Genomic DNA, 26,689 nt, shown 5'->3' with positions numbered 1-26,689 from the left:
ACTTCCAACTCTCGATCATATGTGAATGAAGTTTGCTCCATTAGATCTAAGGACTATTTTGGAGCTACCTAGTGCTAGATTTAGCAAGTGTGCACCACACCTAACTCACTAGACTCACCTAGATCAAGCCACCCTTCCATACCCCCCTTAATAGTACGGCCAAAGGAAAAACAAAGTCCTAAACTACTCTAAGTGTCTCATCAACTCCAAACGACACTTAGAACTAGTCCATCCTTAACCTTGTCATCCATCCTTTGAAAACCAAAATGATTTCTATCGTAGGGGCATGACCACCATGATTGCCCAATCGATCTCCATTATCGTGACCTAACTTAATTGCCTCTACAAAACACACGTTAGTCACAGTAATCACGTATTGTCATTAATCACTGAAACCCAACTAGGGGCCTAGATGCTTTCACTGAGTACCCACTCGGCGACATCCTCCATAACAAGGAAGCCAGTGGCCGCATCATTAAATGGACGGTTGAGCTCGGCACCTATACCATCGACTTTAGGCCTCGCCACATGATCAAGTCGTAGGCACTCGCCGACTTCATCGCTGAGTGGATGGATATGCAGACTCCTGTCCTAGTCGACCACCTCGAGCACTAGACCATGTACTTCGATGGGTCTCTTAGCCTCGACGATGCTGGGGCGGGCGTATTTTTCATCTTGCCATCAGGGGATAAGCTTCTCTATGTTCTCCGCTTACACTTTCGAGCATCCAATAATATCGCTGAATATGAGGCGGCACTTTATGGTCTTCGTATAGCTGTCGAGCTCAGCGTTAAATGCCTCTAGGTGTATGGCGACTCTGCACTCATGATCAATCAGCTCAACAAGGATTGGAATTGCACCAACGAGAAGATGGACACTTACTGCACCGCGATAAGAAAGTTAGAACACAAGTTCTATGGTATCGAGTACCACCATTTGGTCTAGGCTAACAACCAAGCAACCGATGAGCTATCAAAGTTAGGGTGGACCTAGGATGAAGTTCCTGCTAGAGTGTTCATCTAGGACCTCGTGACGACATCCATCAAGTAGGGGCAAAAAGGCATTGAAGAAAAGCCACATGTCGAGCCATTAGTCACAGCGGTCCTTGGCCCGAGTAGTGATTAGAGGGAACCTTTCATCAAATACCTCACACTATAGATGTCCCAGTTGACAACACAGAGAGGGAACGCCTCACCCGCTACAACAAGCATTACGTCCTAGTTGAAGGAAAGTTATATCGCAAGAACGCTAAGGGAGAGCTACTCTAGAAGTGTGTCTCCGTGGAAGAAGGTGAGAAGATACTCGAGGAGATCCACACCAACACTTGCGGCAATCACGCGGCCTCTAGAACACTGGTCGGTAAAGCCTTCTGAGCTGGTTTCTATTGGCCTTCTGCAGTTGTCGATTCGGTGTCCTGCATGAATCATCGAAGTTTCTGCTTGATCGGCTAGGCGGTCACCGAGACATTTAAGGAGTGCTTGATCAGCTCTCGAGGCACGTCGGGCATGTTCGCTAGTTTCCATGCGAACACGTCAACATTCTCCCTTAGGAAGCTGATGAGTGCGTCTTCCTATTTGGGATCGAGGTCGGCCCCGATCCAAGCAGTCTTAGACTAGTCACCAGGGACGAGGACCACTTCTTTCACCTCCTTGGACTTGATTGACTCTCGGGCGGCCTCCATGGTTGGGATCTCTAGGTCCTACAAGGAAATCTGCTATGAAGATGCGAGGCAGTCCTACATGCGGATGGAGATGCCAGTAGCATTAGTGCGCGCGAAGCTTTCCTTCTCTTAGGAGTAGGCGACATCGAGGTTGGTGCACAAGGAGAGGACCTGTAACATTCCATAATTCTGTGTAATAGAAAAATCTTGACTTTTTAAAATTTTTGCTTGAATGAGTGTTGCATGTATATGTTAGGTCAAACTTAAGTCAATTTTTTCCCTTCCGGTCCCAAATTCAAAATCCAAGCTTCAAACTTTTTACAACGAACTGCTTGTCATGAAGATTGATCACCTTCGTGACAAGATGTGTTTTTAAATAAAATGTCTTTTAGGAAAATTAAAACCTTGGTTGAATTTGAGCGGCACTCAAATTCAACATGCAACCCGCACTCATGATTTATTATTTCCTAAAATGAAAACCCTAGCTCTCGCCCATCTCCTTCAAAAAGAGTTTATAAGTAAATTGATGCACCATCTAGTTAAGCTTGCATGAGTGTTTGGTTCTTGTGTTGGTTGTGCTTGGAGATAGCCCCTTTATCCTTAAGTCCCCAGAGTAAATAGAAAACCCTATCTCATTAGTCTCCTGGCCAACAGGCCAAATCTGGCCCAACCGTACCCTTCCTCCTCCGCTGCCCCAGCCGACCTCCTTCCTTTCAACTCCCCGCGAAGCCCAGTTCCAGTCTTTTGGCCCATCACCAGCGTAGCCCAGCACCTCTCTCGTGCTCCTCGCGTGCATAGCACGTGCGGAAGCAAGCCATCACCACTCACCACTCCCAACGGATATGCCTCGACCCGCTGCATGCTCCTGTACGGCATCCATCGTCCGTGGGGCCCCCTTGTCAGCCAGAGAAGCCGCTCCTTTTCATCACCCCTCCGTTGCCTTCCATCCTAAAATAGTGTCGTCTTCTTCCTTCACCTGCCCCGTTCCCTTCTTTTCTGTCTGCCGCCGTGTGGAGCATGGCCACGCCATCCGGGCCTGCCTAAACCCACGCCCCGCGCTGTGACTCACGTCATGTCGCGACAAGCCTAGCGTCGCGACCTGCCCCTTCGCGAAGCTTCCCAGCCCTAGGCACACAGATGACTGCCACCTATGCCTGAGCTTGTGAGCCGAGGATCACTGTCGTTCATAGGGCGCTCCTGCTCCTCGAGAACCCTAGACACCGAGCTATAAAACCCCCTCAGCCAGCCTCGCCCTCACCATCTCCGTCTCCCTGGCACCCCAAACCTTCTTCCTCCCCCACCTCGCTCCACCTCCCTCCGCATTCACTAAACGATGCCACGACAGGACCCCGAGGAGTCGACGCTTCCATGGCGTGAAGCCACCGAGCCCACGACACACGACCACCATGGTGGGCACATCCGCACAACGCCACCCCATCCTTGAGCCGCTCTGCCTCCTATGTCTACGTCGCTGTGCTAGAGCGGCCACAGCAGGCCTCAAACCACCAAGCCCGCGCTCCACCGTGCTGACGACTCCTCGCCGCTTTTGGTGAGCCCTCCTGGTCGAAAGCCTCTACCTTTCTCCCCCGCCGTCGATGTTCTCACCCATAAGCCATAACCAGCCTTGTGTCATGCTCTATGTTTCGCAAAGACGCCTGGACCCGCCTCGTCACCACGACCACACTAGTAGAGAACAGACCTTTGATCCTTGGCCAAAATGGGCTCTAGTCCCGGTATTTTTTGCGCCCGGGACTAGAGATACCTTTAGTCCCGGTTGGTGGCTCCAACCAGGACTAAAGGTCCCTCCCAACGACTATTGTGCTAGACAGAGGTGGTAGGGACCTTTAGTCCCGGTTGGAGCCACCAACCGGGACTAAAGGTAGACTTTTACTCCCGGTTGGTGGCTCCAACCAGGACTAAAGGTCTCTGCCACCTCTGTCTGGCGCAGTAGCCGTTGGAAGGGACCTTTAGCTATATATATTATCATATGTCTTATGTGTGCTCATGACATTAAAAATAATGTTTATGTTTTGTAGCCCTCTAGATCGACATCAACAACTACAATGAAGAGTAAAAATGTTTGAGGTCCCAAAAAGCCATTGGAGGGCCGCTTCATCATCTTAGAGTTCAATGTGGATACAGGTGAATCGGGGGGGGCAAATAAAATGAAATTCGTGCACCACTGTGGTTACCTTGTATGGGACCGGCTCCTGATCAGTACCCGCAAATGGAAGAAGAAGACCAATGCTCCTCATATCAGTTTTGTCTCCGATCGTGACAAGACGTTAATTTGGAATGATGTCTTGGAACATTTCATGCTCCAAACAGATGGTTGTGATGATATAATAGATGGTGATGAATTGAAGGAGCGAGTTAGGGATTGGGCAATGAAGAAGATGGCCACCCAGTTTCAGACTTGGAAGAAACACCTATACACGACGTATGTCAAGAAGAACATAGCACCAAATTTTACTATCCTAGGCCCGATCTCAAAGCAGAGGCCCTATTGTGATGAGTTTGTATAGTACAAGACGTCGGAAGAGGGTATGAGTCGGGTGATAAAAAACCAACATAATGCCCAACATAAGACATACCACCATAACTTGGGATCAGGTGGCTATCCGACTGCCCTTAAGAAGTGGAACAAAATGGAAGCAGACCTTCTTGCCAAGGGTATCACACCAGAATCGCTCGAGTGGGGAGAGCATGCAAAGAATTAGTTTTTCGCTCATGGGGGAACACTGGACCAGGAGACAGGGAAGTGCGTTTTTGGCGCAAGACTGCAAGAAGCAGCAGAAAGATTATTTTATGCTCAGAGAGCTGCTGCTAGTGGTGCGTTCAGGCCCAACAGAGAGAAGGATGAACTGACATACGCCATCGGGACTATTGAACACGGTGGCTGAACTAGAGGCAAAGGAAGTGTCTCGTGGGAGCATGGATTCCCTCAGGACAGACCTTCCTACAGAAGCCACTAGAGAAAGAAGGAAGAAGAGGCACAGTGGCTCTAGAGGTTGGAGGAAGCGGTGCATGAAGCATAGGAGCGGGAAAAAAACCTTGAAGCGAGAATGCAGGAGGAAATCAGAAGGCAAGTGCAAATAGCAGTGAGTGTAAGCAAGCAGGCATCAGAGCCAGGAATCAACATTAGCCAATCTGTTCAGTTGAAAAGCAGCTGCGCTTCCACAGAGATACAAAATCAAGGGGACATAGGACTATGCTTCCCTGTGGATGACGTCACTGAACCTTGTACATCGTGTGAGCTACACATTTCGAAGGGGAATTCCACAATCAAGGTGGCTATCTGATGAGGACATGGCACCTTCGGATACGAACAATGATTATAAGGTGCGTTCATTCCGACATTTGCATAGTGGCTTTGGTTATAATTCACTTAGTTCCACATGTACATGTCACTATTTGATTGTAGGTTCAAATGTGTTTCATAATGGAAGTTCATTAGAGTTGAACTTTTGGTTCGTCGGTAGCCCGATAGTGCCTTATTGGGAAGGCCATAACTCATCCATCCGGAGTGCGATCGAGGTCAATGAGCACTTGATGGAAAGCTTGTTTGATAAGCTTTCAAATAGATCTGGTCCCATCTCAATATCACATCGGCAAGGCCTCCAAATTACTAATATATTCTATCGCTATTTCTGGCGGGAGCTACACTGTCGTCATGGGCTTGTTAGACATCCTTGGGACCCCCGCCCAAGTTGGAGCACGCCCCAAGAAGATGGAGAACACCTAAGAGGTGGCCTTGGACGTCCTCCTCCTTGGCCACCACCTTAGGAGGCCAGCAAGGACGTCCAAGCCAAGCCAGAGGCCCAGTCCAGGCCCAGTCCAATCCGAGTTCGAGTCTGCCTCGGCCATCAGGACTAGTCTGCAATAAAACGGATGCCCAGGACGCATCCGAACTCCGTTTTCGATGATCCACATATGGATGGAAAGATAATTTGATAAGGAAGCCAATACAAGTGGTTTCACATCAAAAGCTCTTCGGAATCAACGGGAATCGTCGAAACAAGTCAGCGTCCAGTCCAGAATCTGTTAGGGTGCTGCGACACCTTCTTTTGGGCCGTTGGGCCTTGTAACGTGTTGGGACACCTTTAGGACATGAAGAGGGATCCTTGGACGTCCCTTAGGCTATATAATCAGTAGCCACCACCTACTTTAGGGTTTGGGTTTTGCTTAGATTATTCTGTTAAGTAACAGTTTCGCTGTTCTTCGGTTTGTGAGACCCCAACTCGTGAGATTAATCTTTCATCTGCAATTTAGTTGCGTTCTTTCTTATTCTTGCTTGTGTTCTTCGTTGCGTAGGCAGGGATTAGCCTTCTTGGCGAGGTCAACCTGGTCCGTGACTTGGTTGATAACCAGAGGAGCTGTGGTGCTAAGATTGCAGGGTTTGATCTTTCGATCTGAAGCCGGATCGGTGTGTCATTCTCCGCCACAACGATAGTTATCATCACCTGACGGAAGATCGGGATCCCCGTCTCCATTAAGTGGTAATCAGAGCTAAGGTATACCGTCAGGTTCACTTTTATTCCCTAGTTTGAGAGTTTCGCATTCGTCCTATAGTCCAGTGCCATACTTTTATTTTCTATCCTAGAACCTTCCGCGCCATAGCCTTTGCATATTTCAGTTTCAGAGTTCGCTTTGTTGAGTTTATATCCTAGGTCAAAGTCTTGTTGCTGGTTTAGATTGTGTTCTTTTCTAGTTTGTGTTGATCCCTTCACCCGCCGCTATTCCGTATCACCATCGGTTTGCATCTTGTGTCCACTAAATCCCTAATTCGAGCAGCTTCCTTAAAACAGTCATAACTTTTGCATCCGAACTCGAAACGGGGAAAATTTTATATCTACGGAGAACGCCAGAAAATTTTAGATCTATTTCATCCCAGCGTTGCTGGGTTCGCAAAAATTAGATTTGCGAAATTCGATTAGGAAAATTGAGTTTCTAGACCCACAAGTTTTGGTATGCTTTTTAGAGCACAGTCCTAATTTTCTATAGGCCACATCTTTTATTCAATTGAGCTCAAATTTTTTGTGGTTTATTCTTGTGTGCTCCTTGCTGAGAAAAAAATATCAAAAGAGCAAAAGCAAAAAAAAAAGATTGGACAAAAAAATAAAAGAAAAAAATAGTAAAAGAGAATAGAAGATATCGAAAAGGAGCACATAAGGAACACTCGATAGCTCTATTGTTTGTGGTACCTTTTGCCTTGTTCATATCCGTTGCTACCTTTAATACTTGTTTCCTTTCATCCTCGTTTCCTCTCTTGTTTATCACAACTGGTGATAGGAACACGTATAGGCCAGCAACTAGGACAAGTGCTCTAGACATTTATTCAATATTGCTGTCTGTCACTGACTTGTGTGCCACATATACATATTTGTTTTTTTGCGTGCCTCCCAAGCTCCACATATACTTCAGATCGGTACAGAAAAAGACCCTTGCAATCTTGGTGTCACACCCTCACAGGTATCACATACCAGCCACCGGTTGTACCGTCCACTGCTTTGCGTTGGTAAGAACCTTGTAAGAGCTTGATAAGGTGTTTCCTTTTGCTGTGATCTTGAGAGGCAGCACCACAACACCTGCGTAGTAGGATTATTAGGGATAACCTTCACTGTTTGTTCCTTGTTTTTGTGTTTATAATGACAGGTTGTTCGTATCCATCGACTTATGATGGTATAGGTGCTGATGAGTACATGGAGTGGGAAATTGCTATCGATAACATATTTGCTACTCGCCTTATGTGTCCAAGGAGGAAGGTAAAAAATGCAGTTAGTGTTTTGCGACATTCTGCTTTATCTTGGTGGGAGTCTTTAGATCCTTCTGATAAGCCTCAAACTTGGAATGATATGAAACTTCTTATGCGAGAAACCTTTGTTAATCCACCTCCTGTTTTGACTTCATATGATGAGGTGCACCATTTAGAGGAAGAGTTTGTTGTTATTCCTCCTGCTATGCCTAACCTTTTGCAGGACAATGTAGAAAAGAGCAAGGATGCCGTGACAGAAAATGAGAAGCTCACAGTCTCATGTGAAAATTCAGAACCATCAACTATTACCCCTGCTGAACATGAGAGCAAAGGTAATGCCCATGATGCTAACCTCACAGAAGGTGAGAGTTCTCTTGATGTGCTGAATTTTTCCACCAATCATGCTATGATAGAGCAAATTTTAGTGGAGCATTCGCTTGATTTACCTTTGTCACAAGATGATTTGCTTGATGTTTCTTGTGACAAAGATGACTTGCATGATGATATTTATGTTATACCCATGCAATCATTGAAGAATGATCACGCTATATGTGTGCTAAAAATGAGCACTTGTGCTGAAAATAGACTTGTTATTCATAATGCTAGTGAAGTTGATGAGCTGAAATTATTGTCTTCTTTAAATACTTTGGGTTACATTGAATTTGATATTCCGTGTAATCTTAGTTCTTTAGAGGAGAAACTTTATGCATATGCTGATTTGCCATGGTTCTCTAGACATACATATCATTTTATTAGAAAATATAATTGTAAAGGAGAGTATATGGTGCATCGTGTCTATATTTGTTCAAATCTGAAATCTCCTTATATTGAGCAAAAGTATGATCAACCAAAGGATTGCAATTGCTATAATCTTGTCATATCGAGTTCCCCTAGTTTTGTTATAAAGAAACATGTTAAATTTCAAGAAGGGGAGCAATGTTGGCTACTACCAACAATGTTTTCTTCATCTAATCCCAAACCGAGGACGGTTTGTTGTCAAGAAGGGGAGGATGATGAGGACATGGCACCTTCGGATACGAACAATGATTATAAGGTGCGTTCATTCCTACATTTGCATAGTGGCTTTGGTTATAATTCACTTGGTTCCACATGTACATGTCACTATTTGATTGTAGGTTCAAATGTGTTTCATAATGGAAGTTCATTAGAGTTGAACTTTTGGTTCGTCGGCAGCCCGATAGTGCCTTATTGGGAAGGCCATAACTCATCCATCCGGAGTGCGATCGAGGTCAATAAGCACTTGATGGAAAGCTTGTTTGATAAGCTTTCAAATAGATCTGGTCCCATCTCAATATCACATCGGCAAGGCCTTCAAATTACTAATATATTCTGTCGCTATTTCTGGCGGGAGCTACACTGTCGTCATGGGCTTGTTAGACATCCTTGGGACCCCCGCCCAAGTTGGAGCACGCCCCAAGAAGATGGAGAACACCTAAGAGGTGGCCTTGGATGTCCTCCTCCTTGGCCACCACCTTAGGAGGCCAGCAAGGACGTCCAAGCCAAGCCAGAGGCCTAGTCCAATCCGAGTTCGAGTCTGCCTCGGCCATCAGGACCAGTCTGCAATAAAATGGACGCCCAGGACGCATCCGAACTCCGTTTTCGATGATCCACATATGGATGGAAAGATAATTTGATAAGGAAGCCAATCCAAGTGGTTTCACATCAAAAGCTCTTCGGAATCAACGGGAATCATCGAAACAAGTCAGCGTCCAGAATCTGTCAGGGTGCTGCGACACCTTCTTTTGGGCCGTTGGGCCTTGTAACGTGTTGGGACACCTTTAGGACGTGAAGAGGGATCCTTGGACGTCCCTTAGGCTATATAATCAGTAGCCACCACCTACTTTAGGGTTTGAGTTTTGCTTAGATCATTCTATTAAGAAACAGTTTCGCCGTTCTTCGGTTTGTGAGACCCCAACTCGTGAGATTAATCTTTCATCTGCAATTTGGTTGCGTTCTTTCTTGTTCTTGCTTGTGTTCTTCGTTGCGTAGGCAGGGATTAGCCTTCTTGGCAAGGTCAACCTGGTCCGTGACTTGGTTGATAACCAGAGGAGCTGTGGGGCTAAGATTGCAGGGTTCGATCTTTCGATCTGAAGCCGGATCGGTGTGTCATTCTCCGCCACAACGATAGTTATCATCACCTGACGGAAGATCGGGATCCCCGTCTCCATTACTATCGGTCTTGTTAATCCTATCGAGCGAACCAAGACACCAAGGATTCATGAGAATATAATCCAAGAAGGATATGCTACCATCTCGGTAGATAAAGCTGAAAAAGGTTTTAGTGATTTGCCTCTTGACATTCCTGGAGGTGATGGCGAGAAGACTCTAGGAGAAGCAGAGAAGACATTCATTCTATGGTGCAAGCGCTACATCATCATTCCCAGGATGTCGCCTCCACCTCCTCCTGAACTACCTCACCATAGGTGCGGATGAAAACACTACATCATTAATTTATATTAGCTTAAATAATTAATAATCTGCTCATAATAATATGTCATTCCTTTTTTGTAGCAAATCCTCCCCCAACCTAAATCCAATTGTTCAATCGCCAGATCATCATAGTGCTCTGTACGATGACAATGTGTTGGAAGGTGAGGCTGCATCCACACCATCTCCAATGAGGTCTCCAACGCCGCAGCCGCCACCTCCAAAGAGGTCTCCAACGCTGCTGCCACCACCTCCAAGGAGGCCTCCAACGCCTCCCCCGCCGCCGCCTACCAAGAAGCCAAGTACTAGCAAGAGGCCAGCCCCGCAAATGAAGAACCAGTCCCCATCGGCAAAGAAAGCCACCGTGAAACCAAGGGCTATTCCCAAAATAATATCTAAAGAGAAAGAAGAAGTAACTGATGCATATAAAAAAGATATGTCTAGATTCTTTGACAAAATTAAAAAGGAGAAACCCGGAGAAACCGTACTTCTTCGTAGCTCCAGATATTCTAAGAAAAAAGGTGGCTTCTTACCAGCAACAACAGTGGGAATCTCGTAAGCCGTCTAAATCAACGTTAACGGACTATGACCACACTCTCACCAAGTCAATTGAGGCGGCACAGAAAAAGAAGCAGGCAAGGAAAGGAGTTGCACAACTCGGACAACAATCGCACCAATCAGTCCCCCCCCCCCCGCTAGTTGTTGGTAATGAATATGGTTTGAATTTAGGATTAATGCATCAGGCAAATATACCTCCAGATGTTGATTTGGATCACCTTAGTGAATTTAGAGACTGGTCTCGACCTTTACCAGATGTTTGGCGATGAGAACATTGAGAGTGCGGCGGAGATTGATATTTGGAAGAAAAAATTTGTACTAGGCCAGAGTCTATACAACCCTCAAGCCTTATGTGATCTGGGGACGTAAATGTACCTGCTAAACAAGTGGTACATGCAGGCGTCTACCGGTGGAGACTTCTGCGTTGGTGTCAGAATTAGAGACGAACATTGGTTCCGTGGCGATGATGTTATGTATGTTGACTTTACAGAATTTCATCAACTATGCCACCTGACCTCTCTGGACAAAGTTATCATTAGCTGCTATTGTCTGTAAGTAATAATTTTTTCGATCTATTATTAAACTCATCATATGTGTGTATATGCATATAAATTATCCTAACAAGTACTATATATATGCAGATTTACAATGACAGAGCTCAGAAAGGAAGGCTGCAATAAAATTGGTTTTGTTGATCCCCATATAGTATTCAAAAACCCAGTTACTCCAAAGCCTAATTAGAAGTCTGAGTCAGAGAGTAACCTCATGAACTTCTTAGTGAAACAACGCCACAAGAAGGATATACTCTTTCCCTACAACTTCAATTGAGTGTTAATAATGTCGATCATCCTTAATGGCTCATATGTTGATTCTAGTTAATTAATGAGTGTTATGCGTTATATCCTATAAACACATACAGCAATCACTGGATATTGATGAACATCGATCTGGTGAAAAGTCACTTGATAATCTATGACTCGATGAGAAAACCACAACAAGACTACCAAGATATGATGGATATTATCCAGAGGTAATTTCGGTATCTCTAGCAACTATATATACACACAAACATGATGATTAACTATATCTGATGATATGGCAAATTTTTTATTGGGCAGTGTTTGAAAAACCTTTATTGAGAAGCAACACATAGGAAAATACAAAGCGCCACTGAATGTAATCTCTTTGAAAGTAAGTTCCCTAAATCGCATCATCTTTATTAATTAAACATATAGCTTTCACCGGATCACCAGATTGGATGACAAATCTTTTTCTCGTAAAGTGGTGTCTGAGGCAGGAACAGGGGAACAACTACTGTGGTTACTATGTTTGCAAGTTTATCAAGGTGGTCTCCCAAAGAACTCCTATAGAGAGACTCAAAGTACGTTAAAAATACACTATATATTCATTTAATTATTATTATTAATTGTGTTACTATGTCTTTATATATATATATATATTAATTTATTTTCCTTTAATTCAAACCTGTAGGCTCGATAGTTGGAGGAAAAGGTCATACGGCAAGACCAAATCAAAGCAATTCAAGAGTCTATAGCCGGATTTTTTAATGACCAGGTCATCGATTCCAAGGGCGAGTTCTACTTCGACCCAACACTGCCATGAAAGTCAAGCTAGAGGATGAGAGAAAACTTGTTATATTACAACAACTGTAATGCAATCTTTTATAATATATGCACATGAAATAATATAATGTAAAATACACATATACATGCATGCATGTAAATATATATATGATGCATGCATGCATATATATATATATTTTTTTTCTATGCTGATTTAATACGTTCATTATGCTTGAACCGAAACATACTATATGCACGTATAAATGTATAATTAGCTATGTACAATACGACTTCGAAAACCTATTTTGAAAAGAAAACAAAAAAATGAAAAGAAAAAAAAAACCTTTAGGGGTGCCGGCCTCATGGCATGTCAGGAGGCACCTTTAGTCTCGGTTGATGTTACCCACCGGGACTAAAGGTCCTCCTTTAATCCCGGTTCCTAACCCGGAACTAAAGTACCCCTTTAGTCCGGGATGCTCGCTCCCGGGTGGGAAACTGGGATTAGAGGGGGTTTCCACCGGGAATAAAGCTCTGTTGCCACCGGCTCTTCACCCACCTGGTCCGCCCTTTCGCGTCGTGACCAAGACCCCCCAGAGCATGCTGCGTACCCCAGCGGCGATCCTGACCAGCACCAACGCCATATTAGCCCACCGGTGGGCTCCTTCCCTTGCCAAGTCCCCACCTTTCCTCCATCGGATGGCAACCCCGCTCACCCTGTCTTCGTGACGTCACCCGCAGCGTGTTCTGCCGCCGCTGATGCTTGGAACGCCGTGACCACCGAGTCGACCGCGACCTCCCCCGCTCCTACGTCACAGGCCCGGCGACCGTCGACATCACGTTCATGGCTGCGACCTCGTCACCGCCCCACCAAGGATCCGCGTCCAAAGCCCCAGTGAGCTCCAGAACCCCCAAAAGCCCGCCTTTATCTGTTGCCTCGTTGCCTCACCTATCTTGGCCCTCGACGCCGATGAGTCGCTCCAACAGCCGTCATCCGCACCGAGCCTAGAATGCCTTCGCCAGAGCACGATCGCGGCACCTGAAGTCCCTGCACCACGAGACCACCCCGACGTGCACGTCGTCCTCGCCACGGACGCAGGGTTTACAATACCGGTAAGAAAAAAATTTCGGTCCCCAGCGATAAATACGAAATTTCAGAAATTTCGAAAATATCGGTTCAAATTTAAATAAATTTAAATTGAGTTTTAAACAAATTTGGCATCATTTCACTAGAAAAACTCTATAATCCATCATCCATCATAAATTTATATAACATCGACGAAATAACATAATATATCACAGAAGTAGAGCCGCGGTAATACAGTGTGCTGACGGTGGGCGGGCTACATATACTAGTGCCGTCCAATGTGTGAGTGAGAAAATTAAATAAATTTGAAGAAATTTAGGGCTTTGATAAGACTAGATGATATGGAGGGTCATTTTAGTGTGGTTTGGTGTAATTTTAGAGTGAAAGATGAATTTAACCGAAAAATTTTGATCGATAAAAAAAAATTCGGACCTCAACGAAAAAGGCGATATTTCGAAAATTTCGGCGATATTTCGCCGAAATTGTAAACCCTGCACGGACGTGACGTCGACCCGGCCTGCTTGCATCGAGCCTTGCCGGTAGCACGCGTTCTGCCGGCGTCAGGCCCGCCGGTGAGCCCCGAGTGCCCAAGCTCCTTCCTTTGGTCGAGTTCGTCGTCCTATGCCTGTTCCGGCCTTCGACGCTGGCTCTGTTTGCCACAGATGCACAGCACGGCGATGCTATACTAGTGGCCACCCACGGCCACTGTGCGGCCAAGCGCCACCAGCGCACTCGTACGTGCTCCACACTATGCCCATGGCTGCCACATGCACCGCACGTACAAGCTGCCCTCGGCCTTGTTTTGCCGCCACCGTCGTCCGACGCTTGCACCCGCATCATAAACACGCACGCACTGCGCACCGAAGCCGCGAGCCACGTGGACGGGGCGTTTGCCCTCTTTTCCGACAACGGTGTGCGACACGCGGCCACGGCTCTGCCGAGGACGCAATATTACCGCTGCCGCGCTCACTGATCTGAGCCTTTCCTCAAGCCGCAGTGACCCTTTCCTCGCCACACACACGGCCACCGTCACCGGCCACATGCGCGGTTGCGCTAGGAACGCAAGGGCGTCCCGTCTCTGTTTCCCTCTCCGCGCGGCACCGTCACTAGCCGAGCGCGCACGGCGTCCGCGCCCTCGGGCTCTTCGGTCGAGCACTGCCAGGCATGTGCCTTCACTGGCCCTAGGCCCCACCTCATCCTGCCTCAACCGTTGTGCCCAGCCCCGCTGCCGCGCGGACACGCCGGCGTTGTCCTAAGCCGCCATCTCGTCGTCACCGCCCATCCCCGCACCAGCCACGGATGCGTGCGTCGCGTGCGCTGCACCAAGCACCAAGCACGGACCACCTCTCTTCCCTTGTCTTCCCTCACATAGCATGATGGAGACCTCCTCGTCGCAAGAGCACTCGAGCTCGTGCTCGCCGCGGCACGAACCCGCCGTCGAGCGCCTGCTGGCCTCCTATGGAGTACATGGAGGGTGCCTCTCCCCTTCTCTGCTGCCTGGTTCTGGCCCAAGTGGCCGTCCAGCCCACCGGTGGCGCTAGGCCCAAGTCGCGGCCTGGTGGGCATCAGATAGCAACCTTGTCCACCCTAATAACTTTTTCCTTTTATCTGTTTCTAGAAAAAAAACTATCCACCTTCAATAATTCGTAGAAAATTCATCCTAGCTCCAAAAATTATGAAACCTATTTCATAATTTTTTTGAAAACCCTGCCCTACCTCCTTGTGCAGTTTTTGAGTCTAGTTGGGTTAGGTTTTGTCGTGGTTTTATTTGATTCTTATTGGTGGTCGTTCTCGGCTTTTTCTTGCGCAGCAACGACTCGAGCTCGGATGGATTCGATGACGCATCCAGAGGTGATGGAAAGTACTAGTTCCTCGACATCGCAGGAGTCATGGCAGCACCTTATCTTAGAGAATCATATTAGGCATTGCAAAGTAGAATTGCTAGCGTTTTACTTTTAATCATTTGCTAGAATATGTGATGCATGCTATTGCGTGAGCCTTGATTGAAACCTTTCAACCCTGACTACCCAACTTCGCGCTCGCACTTATATATTGCCTACCTGCTTGCTTGCATTTACTTCCAACATAAATACATATATGCCTTGTTATGTGATGTGATGGTTGTTGGTTGGGTGGTTGGTGGAACGGGGTAGGCCGTGAGGCTTCCCCATGGGATGGATGGTTGGTTGGCACGATGGGAGCGTTGAATCCTGTGTGGGTGGAGGTGTTTGAGGAGCTCTGGAGATATTCCTTGCCTTGACCTGTTTCTTTGGTGATATCGGCTGAAGCGAGAGGATTATCTTGGAGGGGTGCACATGGTGCATGGAGAGGCTCGGTTTCTGGTTCTTATGATATGATGGACATGATGGATACGTGACAGGCGTATGGTGGTGGCTACCCATGAGGCCACGTGATTTGGTGGAAGGTGCTTGCTCTAGCCAATTAAGGGTAGGGCTGATGCCTGGTGATCGGGAATATCTAAACGTGCATGCCATGAGCCTCAAATGACGGTGTGGCCTGTTCTATTGAGCTAGTGCGGACTAAGCTAGTTCTGTGGGAGGAAAGGTGCACGGGGTTTAGCCCTAGGAGCACAGTGAGAAGGATGCCAATGGGTTTTCCGACTACCCTAATCACGATCCCAAGCGTATGCGCCATGCCGTATGCAACTGCACTTGGGGGCAGTCTAGTGAGGAAAGTGCTAGTTCTTGAATGGTGTTCGCCTAGATGGTGTACAACGTCGATGACGGAGATCTTGTGGTGTACACACATGTTGGAATTTCTTAGCATCACTTGTTACTAGGTTGTCATCCCTAGCATAATGTTAGAAATGCGTGGTTGGTAATTATTAATGACACTTGTAAACTTCAGAGAAAAATGTATATATATTGAAGTATCCGCAAGTGCACAGATAATATACCATTGTAGCATTTCACCCGGAAGTATATCAAGTATCGTTATTTACATTTTTACCACAGGGAGGAGCTTATGGAGTGGTGTTGGCATAGAGATATTGACAAATATGTATACTTTTGATAATAATCACTCTCATGCTATTGCAGGGGTAAGTGAAAGGGTAAATAAATGATAAATGTAAGGTAATAGTGGTATTCCAAAGATAGAATTAGAGACTCATAAATGTAGTATAGCTAAATAGGAGATTCGTTAAGAGCAAAAGATTCCTAAGTCATTACTTATCTACTAAGTCTTTTGTACACCCTAATATATACACTCTCATCTATAGTATAACTAACTTTGGATCTATGCATAAGGAACATTACTAAGGAAGATCAAGAATAGAGCTTGTCTATCTTCGTAATCACGTTCTACGTGCTCTACAAATGGAGAGTGGACTACAAAGGACTCAATGGGAGTGTCACATCCACGATCTACCACATGACCCAGAGTGCAGAGGGCATCCACAGGCAAACAATATCTAAGCACCATGCTTACATAATGTCGACCACTTAACTCACATGCGTATTGAGCTAAGCGCTTTGCGAACATATGCATAAACTCATAATTAATCATAACTATATCAAGCATACAACTAGAGCAAACTAGGAACATAATAAATAATAACATAATGATATTAAAGTAGCATCAAGTCATAAATATAGAGATACAATGGCTATACTAGTCTCCAGACGGTAGATCCGGAATCCTGAGCAATAGCCCACACTCTTCTTGAACCTTGCTAGCTAATCTATACTAGAAACTTTTATAACTGGAGCTCTAATCTCTAATATCTAGAAACCGTAGTTTTCTGTCTAGCTCTGACTTATGACCTAATGATCTAGAGGGGGGATGGGGCTGGTATATATAGCCTAGAGGATACAACATGAGCCCTTGGATCAAACTGACTTAAGCAACGACTTAGATGCATCTTAGGAGGCGGTGGGAAACTAACATAGCGATGAGGCTGATAGGTGGGCCCCTATGGGGCTAGGCAGCCTGCATGTGGGGCCATGTCACCGTCTCGTCCTCTGCTTCAATGACGCGGCTTCTGGAGTCCTCTGGAACCTTCTAGGGTTGGTTTCACGGTGGAATTCTGATTTTTCCTTTAATATTTAGATCCCCTTGACGGTTTTCTAGATAAACTCCACTAAAAACATAGATTCACCAAAACTCATGGAAATTATCAGATTAAACCCCTAAGTCTATGTTGGTGATCATTTTCATGCATTATTTTGAGTTATATTGATGTTTATAATGGTCGGTAACTACCGTCAACAACACACTCTGTAGAGTTAAATCTATATGTATAGCCATGATTCTTTGGTTAGGATCGATTGTTCCTATGAGTTGTTTTGGCCCTTTAGCTTCTCTTATGCTTGCTTCTCTCCCCCTGAAGTTAAGGTCCGGCAAGAGGCCGTTGAGATGAGGGGCGTGTGGAGGCTGCCTCATCGCTTAGACTGAGAGTATGAGGGTGATGTGAGGGATGATGAGTGGTGAGATGTGATGATGAGTGGATGGTGAGAATGAGTGAATGGGTTGGGATTTTGAGAAGATACACTATATATTTTGATGCTTCTGCATGCACTAAGGATGCAAACTACAACCAAACTAATAGGGTTGCCAGATCCCTTTATTTTTATATTTTTCCACTAAAGCTCATTGGTGCTAACCATGGCCTACACACATCTAGCGGTGTGTAGATTTCCTATCTTGCAGTGATGTTGAGAATAGTAGTTGGTTTGCGGTCTACTCTCAACGATGCCTGTGGATTGGAGTTTCGCCAAGCTTCACTACTACAAGTAGAGCCTTAGTGTTTTGATTGATCCTAGCCTAGAGAGCTTGTAATTAGGTTAGTTTTATCCCTATTTTTGTACTCTGTTGTTGTATGACTTTGTAATCAGCTGAAAAGTGAATGCATGTGATAGTTGAGGTATCCTAGGACTATCACAGAGGGGCAAGAGAGTCAGGATTTCAAGTTTTGAAATCCCAGTTCATTTTAGTTGGTATCAGAGTCATACTTGACATTAGGTCACAAACTTAGAACTCGATGTTAGACTAGAAGCCAACAAGTCTGTCTGACAACCCCCATCGAAGAAGCTAACGTTTAGTGGACCCTCCCTGCCTCACTGATCTGACTAGATAGTCATGTGAATAGGTCTGTAATGCTGCTTGACTGATTGGCTCTTGTTGTTTGCTATGTTTCTTATGCTTGAGTGTAGCTTAGTAAAACTATTTTCTGTGTGCTTGTCTATGACTCCACCTCTAGGTAACTTAACCCATGCCTGCCTTACTCTTTTATTGACTAGATGCCAATCCTAAGAAGGATATCGAGGTTGGAGAAGAAGAAGGCTCGAGCCAAACAAGCTAGACAACCTATCAGTAGTCTTAGCTTGGAGAGTCCGATGGACGTCGACCCTAGTGTGAACCTTGGACACCCATAGCCTGACTAGAGTCCTAGACCTGAGACTCTAGAAGCACCCAGCTTGATAGCATCCATAGCACAACAGACCCATATCTTGTAGAAGATTGATGATGCAGTGGCACCTGACCCATCTCACGAGCCTTTCATCAAGAAGTTTAAGGATTTCTACAAGTTGAAGCCTCCTACCTTTGACCATGCTGACAACCCAATCGAGGCAAATGACTGGTTACTTGGAATGAAAAGAAGACTTGAACTGGTGAAATGCACTGACAAGGTCAAAACATTGCCACCTTGTAGCTTAGAGGCATTGCCAGCTCATGGTGGGAATGCTTTTGTGACCCTGACCCCACCAACATTGGTTGGGCAGAGTTTGCACAGGCGTTCCGCGGATATCACCTCATGGAAGGAACAATGGAAGCAAAGGAGGAAGGATTCTAGAATTTGCAAATGGGTACCATGACAGTTCGAGAGTACACCACCAAGTTCATACAGTTGATGAGATATGTGCCTTAGTTCACAGAGACTGAGAAGTAAAGGAAATACTACTACATGAAGGGTCTTCCCCAAGCCATGCGAAGCATACTCGTCCCTCATAGCTGTCCGACTCTGAAGAAGCTGATCAACACAGCCGCTCTTGTGGAGATAGGTCTGAAGCAGGTTGCACTAGAAAGGGAAGCGCTCCGCAATGAGAAGAGAAAGATGCCTCAGCCAAATCTTCAGCATTTGAGCTCTCAGAGGCTTAGAGTTGGAGATAGGAAGCTACCTGGACCCCTACCACAACAAGCCCAGGGATAGCTACACTATCCACCACAGGGAACCATCTATCAATTCCTTGATGAGCCTATTCCTGAGCCATGTGCTGAGTAACCTACCAAGAGCATTAAGAACAAGAAAAAGAAGAAGAGGGTGATTGTTATTTGCTACACCTGTCACCGAATTGGACATAAGGCTCAAGTTTGTCCTCAGCGTCAACTATCTGTTTAGCTTGGACTACTTGAGAGCCGAGCACCACCAGCTCAAAACATGCTAGCCATATCCTCCAGAGATTGTGGAAGGCTTAATCATGTCACAACGAAGAATGCAATGCAAGCCCTTGAAGTTGTGCTTGGGAAGATAGAAGTAGAAGGAGCCCCTACCATAGTCTTATTTGACTCAAGAGCCACCTACTCCTATGTCTCTTCAAAGTTCGTGCAGTAATAGTCACTTCCTGTCGAACGTCGGAGTAGATCCATGATCACTAGTTTGCCCCTTGGAGATGTCCGTTGCACCTTGGAATGCAAAGCAATGGGACTTAAGATGGCAGAATATATATTTCTGGCATATTTGACAGTCTTGAAGTCTGATGGTGATATTGATGTGATACTTGGTATGAATTAGATGACCAAGCATAAGGTTTTGATCTCTTGCTCCCCTTGATTTGTTATCTTAGAGCACCCTGGAGGCTTTTGAGTGTAGATTGATGCTACACATCGACTAGATGATGTAGAGAAAGTTGAACTTCATACCTTGACAGAGAAGACATTGCAAGATGTGCTAGTTGTCTGTGAGTACCCAGATGTTTTTCCAGATAAGTTGCTAGGAATGCCACCTGATCGGGACATTGAGTTCATGATTGACTTAGCCCCTGGAACAGGACCGATAGCCAAGCGTCCATATAGAATGGCAGCTGATGAATTGGCAGAGCTCAAGAAGCAGTTGCAAGAGCTGACTGATAAGGGTTTCATTAGGCCTAGTGCCTGACCCTAGGGATCTCCCATGCTATTTGTGAAGAAGAAAGATGGTTCCATGCAGATGTGTGTTGATTACCGCAGCTTGAATGCCGTCACGATCAAGAACAAATATTCGTGGCCTCGCATAGATGACTTGCTTGATCAGTTGCAAAAGGCAAAGTACTTCTCCAAGATTGACTTGAGATCTAGCTACTATCAGATGAAGATCAGGCCTGAAGATGTTGCGAAGACAACCTTTGTCACCAGATATGGCCAATATGAGTTAATGGTTGTTTCTTTTGGGTTGACCAATGCACCCGCATACTTCATGAACATGATGAACAAGGTCTTCATGAAAGAGTTAGACAAGTTTTTCATGGTTTTTATTGATGATATCTTGATTTACTCAGAGACAACAAAAGAACATGAGAAGCACCTTAGAATTGTGCTAGAGAAGCTAAGGCAGAATCAATTATATGCATGTTTGAGAAGTGTGAGTTCTGGCTTGAGAAAGTTGCCTTCCTCAACCATATGTTGACTACAGATGGTGTTGCCATAGACCCATCCAAGATTGAGGCAGTCATAGAATGGAAGCGACCACAAAAAGTCACTAATATCAGGAGTTTCCTTGGATTAGCTAGATATTATCGCCAATTCATTGAGAACTTTTCCAAGATTGTGAAGCCAATGACAGAGCTACTATAGAAGAATGCACCCTTTGTGTGGAATGACACACGTGAGAGAAGCTTCCAAGAGCTCAAGAAGTGACTCACTACCACTCACATCCTTGCCTTACCCAATATTCAACAGAATTTTGTGGTATATTGTGATGCTTCCAAGCAAGGTTTAGGATGTGTGCTTATGCAAAATAACAGAGTGATTGCTTATGCATCATGACAGTTGAGAGATCATGAGAAGAACTACCCCACACATAACCTTGTGTTAGCTGCAGTTGTTCATGCTCTCAAGATCTAGAGGCACTACTTGATCAGCAACAAGTGTGATATCTACACCGACCACAAGAGTCTCAAGTACTGTTTCACGTAGAATGAGCTAAACATGAGACAACTAAGATGGTTAGAATTGATCAAGGATTATGATCTGAAGATTCATTATCATCCTGGAAAAGCCAATGTAGTGGTAGATGCTTTAAGTAGAAAGAGCTATTGCAATAGTATGGTTGCCAAAGAGTGATTGACTGAGCTACATGAAGAGTTTGAGAAGCTGAGAATTGAAGCTTGTGACAGTGGTTATCTTCACACCCTTAGAGTCACCTATACCCTAGAAGATAGGATCAGAGGAGCTCAGAAGTCATGCAAGGAGATTCAGAAAATCAAGAATCTAATGGAAGGAAAGAAGCTTCAGAACTATCAGATCGATGAATGAGGAACTATATGGTTGAAGGATCATCTATGTGTTTCACAAGATAATCAGATCTGAGCTACCATCTTGTCGGAGGCACATAACTCTAGGTATTCAATTCACCTAGGTTGCACCAAAATGTATTGTGATCTTTGAGAAAGATTCTGGTGGAAGGACATGAAGTCCGATATTGCAGCCTATGTGGCCAGATGCAACACTTATTAAAGAGTGAAAGCCGAGCATCAGAGATCCACAGGATTGCTTCAACCCTTGGACATTCCTGTGTGGAAATAGGAAGATATCAGCTAGACTTTATAGGCAGCTTGCCCCGCTCTCAGAAGGAAAATGACTCGATATGGGTCATAGTTGATCGCTTGACCAAAGTGGCTCATTTCATCCTGGTGAAAATAGCTTACACCGTGGATAAGCTTGTAGACTTGTACGTTGACAACATCCTACGGCTGTATGGAGCTCCCAAGACCATTATGTCAGATAGAGGACCTCAGTTCACAGCTAAGTTCTAGAAGAGCTTCCACAAGGCCATGGGTATAACCCTAGATTATAGCACAACTTTCCACCCCCAAACTGATGGTCAGACTAAAAGAGTGAATCAAATTCTGGATGACTTGCTTAGAGCTTGTGTTTTGACTTATGGATCTGATTGGGAGAGAAGTCTATCCTTTGCTGAGTTTTCCTACAACAACAGCTATCAAGCAAGCTTGAAGATGTCACCATTTGAGGCTCTATATGGCAAGAAGTGCATGGCCCCACTCATGTGGTCAGAAGTTGGAGAGAGATAGTTCAAAGAGAACCTGAAGATGGCCCAAACTCGTTAGAAGAGCTATGATGACAAGAGAAGAAGAGATCTCAGTTTTAAAGTTAGAGATTATGTATACCTTAAGGTGTCACCCCTTAGAGGCATCGTGAGGTTTCACGTCAAAGGAAAGCTAGCACCTCGCTTTGTTGGCCCCTACAAGATCTTGTAGAAAATTGGGAAGCTTACCTATAAGTTGGAGCTGCCACCTAACCTAGCTAGAGTACACCCTATGTTCCATGTCTCGCAACTGAGGAAGTGCCTGTGAGTTCTAGAAGAACAAGTTCAAACAGAAGCCCTAGATCTACAAGACACGCTTGAGTATGTCGAGCATCCTATCAGGATCCCGGATCGAGTTGTTAAGGAAACTAGAAGAACAACCATCCCCACATGCAAGGTTCAATGAGCAACCACAGTGAACGAGAAGCAACTTGGGAAAAGGAAGAACTTTGGAAGCAACACCCCCACCTCTTCACCGATTGAGTATCACCTTAATCTCGAGGACGAGATTCCTGTAAGGTGGGAGGACTATAACATTATGTAATTCTGTGTAATAGAAAATTCCCAATGGATGGCGTTCTGGTACGTAGATCCCGCACCCTCTAGCCCAAAAGGATAGGGCTTCGGTGGGTCCTCCATCAGGGCCTCATAATCGGCCAAATGTAGGTCGGTAGCGGGAAGTGGTTGACACCGCACCGTGCGCCCCTCTAGAGTGGCCGTGATCACCAGATCAGAATCTGGCCACCTTGAACGATGTGGCCGAGCAGGTCGCTCGGTTGCAGCGGCCTGGTGATCTTGGAGTATGGGAAATTCGTCGCTCGCTCTAGATTGATCTGAGATTGAATCCATGAGGAGCTGGCATTCCGCTAAGCGATCTGTGATCCGATCGATAGATTCGATTAGATCATTGCTGATGGATCTCCTATCCCAGCGGCGGGACACCAGGATCGAAGATGTTGTTGCAGGTGTTAGCGCGATCGACGCAGGGTGATCTTGCACCACCTCCATGATCTCCCCGTTGCCATCGGGGCCGATGACCCATGTTATAGATCCAACTGTGAAGATCTGGCCTAGCTCGGGAAGGCCATGGAGCTCGGGAAGGTGACCATCTGGCTCGCCATGAATTCAGCACGCACAGTCCCCTACCTGGCGCGCCACTGTCGATGAAATACATCTGGCAGTCTACCGAGGGTTATGCCTACGGTAGTAGATGAATCGGTGGATGTGAGCGTGAGGTAGCCGGACGGTGACACAGAACGTGAGAGACAGCGATTACACAGGTTCGGGCAGTCAGCTTGACGTAATACCCTATGTCCTGTGTCTTTATGGATTGTATTGCGTGTGATGAGATGAAAACAAGGGGATCCCTACCCGCCTTATATAGCTCGGGGGTAGGGTTACAGATCGGTTGTTTCTATCCTGATTGGTTTTACAAGATAGAAAGTTATAGATATTACAAGATCTGACATATCCGAGTGGGTCTCCTAGATCACCGAAGATCTTCGCGCAGTCTTGCGAGGCACGCCGACCTGTGTCGTGCCTCGCACGACGCAGTCTTGTAGGCCGGACCTCCACCAGTGGCATGGTCCATGCACAGTCTTATGGGCTAGACCTCCCCTAGTGGCTCGGCCCATGTACAGCCCTGCTGGTATCGGGGTTTATACCCCTACAGGTGGGCGCGAAGTGGTGTAGAAGAGGTGGGCGAGGCGCCGGTGTGGAAGAGACGGGGCCAAACCATCCGAGCATCGTGGGCAGCAGAACGGAAGGGAGAGGTCCGAACGCGGGCACGAGAAGCGGAGCTGATGCGGGAGACACGCAAATCCGAGAGACCAAGATAGAGCAGGCACGGATGTCCGGACGTGCGCAACCATCCGGACATCCGGACGCTAGTCTTTCAAAAAAAAAATCCAAAGACAGGAAAGAATGCTTGTTGATTCAGCTCGGATTGGGGCCTTGCACTGGTCAGTTTGTGCTATCGGTTTAGTTCTTTTGTTTTTTAAATCTATAATCTATGACCATATATATACGTAAGATGTTTTGACTTTTTATTCCTTTTACTATTTATACAAACGTAGTGTATATCAAAGTAGATAGTACAAGTTTTATGGAAAAACTAAAATATGTCATAATTCGAAATGAAGGAAGTATTGAAGAGCAAAAAATTCTTCCTCCGTTTCTCACTCCATTGTCTGTCACTCCACACTCTTCTTTCATCACTCATTTTGATCCTTCTCACTCCCACGTCTTGGTTCGTCGTCTCTAATACTCCCTTCATTGCAAATTGTAACTAGGTCACGCTACTAATTAATAAGATTTTGAGAGACAAGCTAGTTTTATTAACAGAGATGGTCACGTAATTTACATGTCTCGCAAAATACCTTATGATTTTCGGAGGCAATCTTTACAAAGAAACCCCCAAAGTTGCACGTCTCTCAAAATTGATTTATGGGGGTGGTCGTTTTATTTACGGAGACACCCAAAAGTTGTCCATCTCTCAAGATCGATTTATGGAGAAGAGGTCCGTCTCTACAAAAAGAGCTTGTTTTCTGACCGCGGCCACGCCTTCTTTCCTGTATGCACGATGGGCTACCGGCAGTGTAGTTGCAGAAGAGGCTCTCGACAGTGCGGACTACGACGACAACCTCCATACTGGAGGAGGACTGCGCTAGCTGGCAGCGATGCGGGTGGGTGGATGGCGGTGCCTTGTCGATGGGCTTGGTGGGCCCATCGATGGGCTCAGCGAGCTTGGCGACAAGCTTTTGTTTTATTGTTTTTAAATCTATCACTGGAGGAGGGCACTTGACCCCTGCCCGCCTCTGGAAACCTGATTCAATGGTCTGAAAATCGTTTTAGTAGTAGTGGGTACGGCTTTTTCCATTCCAAATTATAATTTCATCCGGTTTTTTTTAGTACATAACTTTACAATAAAAGTTACGAAACTACAAAAGTCAGTCATAACGAAAAAGTCTATCCTACCGTCCTCTCTATCTCTCACTCCTCTTAAGTTCATCTGACATTCCCCCTTAAAGCGGCCGTGACGCTTAAAAGGGGTGTGAATTAGGAAATTTAAAAACTATTTCTAAACTATGGCCTTTAAAACAATCTAGCCAAAACCTATACAATATAAATAAGCTATTTAGATGGCCCAGGGAAGGATAGCATGTTTAGTTTGTTGCTTCTTTGGCACGAGAGATTGGACTCTCACTCATCTCTGGCCTGTAGGGCGCAGTCGAGGACGCCGCAGACCCCCGCCTCCACCCCCGCTAGCTGGTCCTCCTCCTTTTCCCCTCCAACAACTCGTCGGAGGCTAGAGGGAGTGGGATCCATCTCTCTAATAAGTTTTCTAGTAGACCGGGTTCTGTTAGGGTTAGAGTATCTCCATGCCAAGTCTCTTGGTATTGGGGACACTGTTCGCCTAAACGGCCGTTTAGCCCGTTTACACACCGTTTAAACGCTACACGGTGGTACACCGTTTCCGTTTAATCGGTTGTTTTGACCGTTTAAACGGCCGTTTTTTCCGTTTAAACACCCGTTTTGCCTGAATAATAGGCTAAACGGTAGGTGACCGACTGTTTACCGTTTAGCGTTTAGGATAACACTGATTGGGGATTTGTATCCTCCTCCTCCTTTCCAGCGATGGCGAAGAGGTAGGGTGGATTTGGTTTCTCCATGGCGACTCTGATGAAGATAAGGGTGATAACTACGGCGTCGACAACTTGCTCAGCATGCGACATAGAGAATTAGGTTTCCGGACAGCAATATCAAGGCGGAGATGATGTAGCCGCCAAGGAATAATTTTCTCTGATGTCTTCTCTGTTTTGTTGTGGTTAGATTTAATCATGATGAAGAACTAGTGAGAATAAGTCTGCCCCTCAAGCCGATTAATGGTATTGAGTTGGAAGATTCAAATCGGTTTTTCTCATTCTTTGGTGGCAAAAGGAAAAAGTAAGACAAGAAAGAAGAAATTTATGCTCAATTTTGCCTACAGGAGTGTTGGCTGTCGTTAGTTGGGCGTCTGTTTCTAGGCTTTTTTGTCGAGTGTATGCCTATGCGGTTATCCATATGAATCGTCATACATGTTTAGGATTAAGATTTGGAACTATAAAGCGTGGGTACAATGTAGATAAAGAACAGTTTCTAGGTATACGTATTCTATTTCAGAGTGCTTGTAATATGATGATGTACTCAACTATAATTTAATATAATTCTTCTTTTGTCTAAAAAAACAAGGTTGTTACTTCTTCATATTGCATTTTCATTTCACATCTTACATTATTGCCAATTTGTAGTTTTGTACAGTGTCCAACACGGATGATGGACTTGATTCCATTTTCTTCTA

The sequence above is a fragment of the Miscanthus floridulus genome, chromosome 18 (assembly GCF_019320115.1).
Source record: "Miscanthus floridulus cultivar M001 chromosome 18, ASM1932011v1, whole genome shotgun sequence".
Classification (NCBI taxonomy): Eukaryota; Viridiplantae; Streptophyta; class Magnoliopsida; order Poales; family Poaceae; genus Miscanthus; species Miscanthus floridulus.
This window is presented reverse-complemented; position numbering follows the sequence as displayed.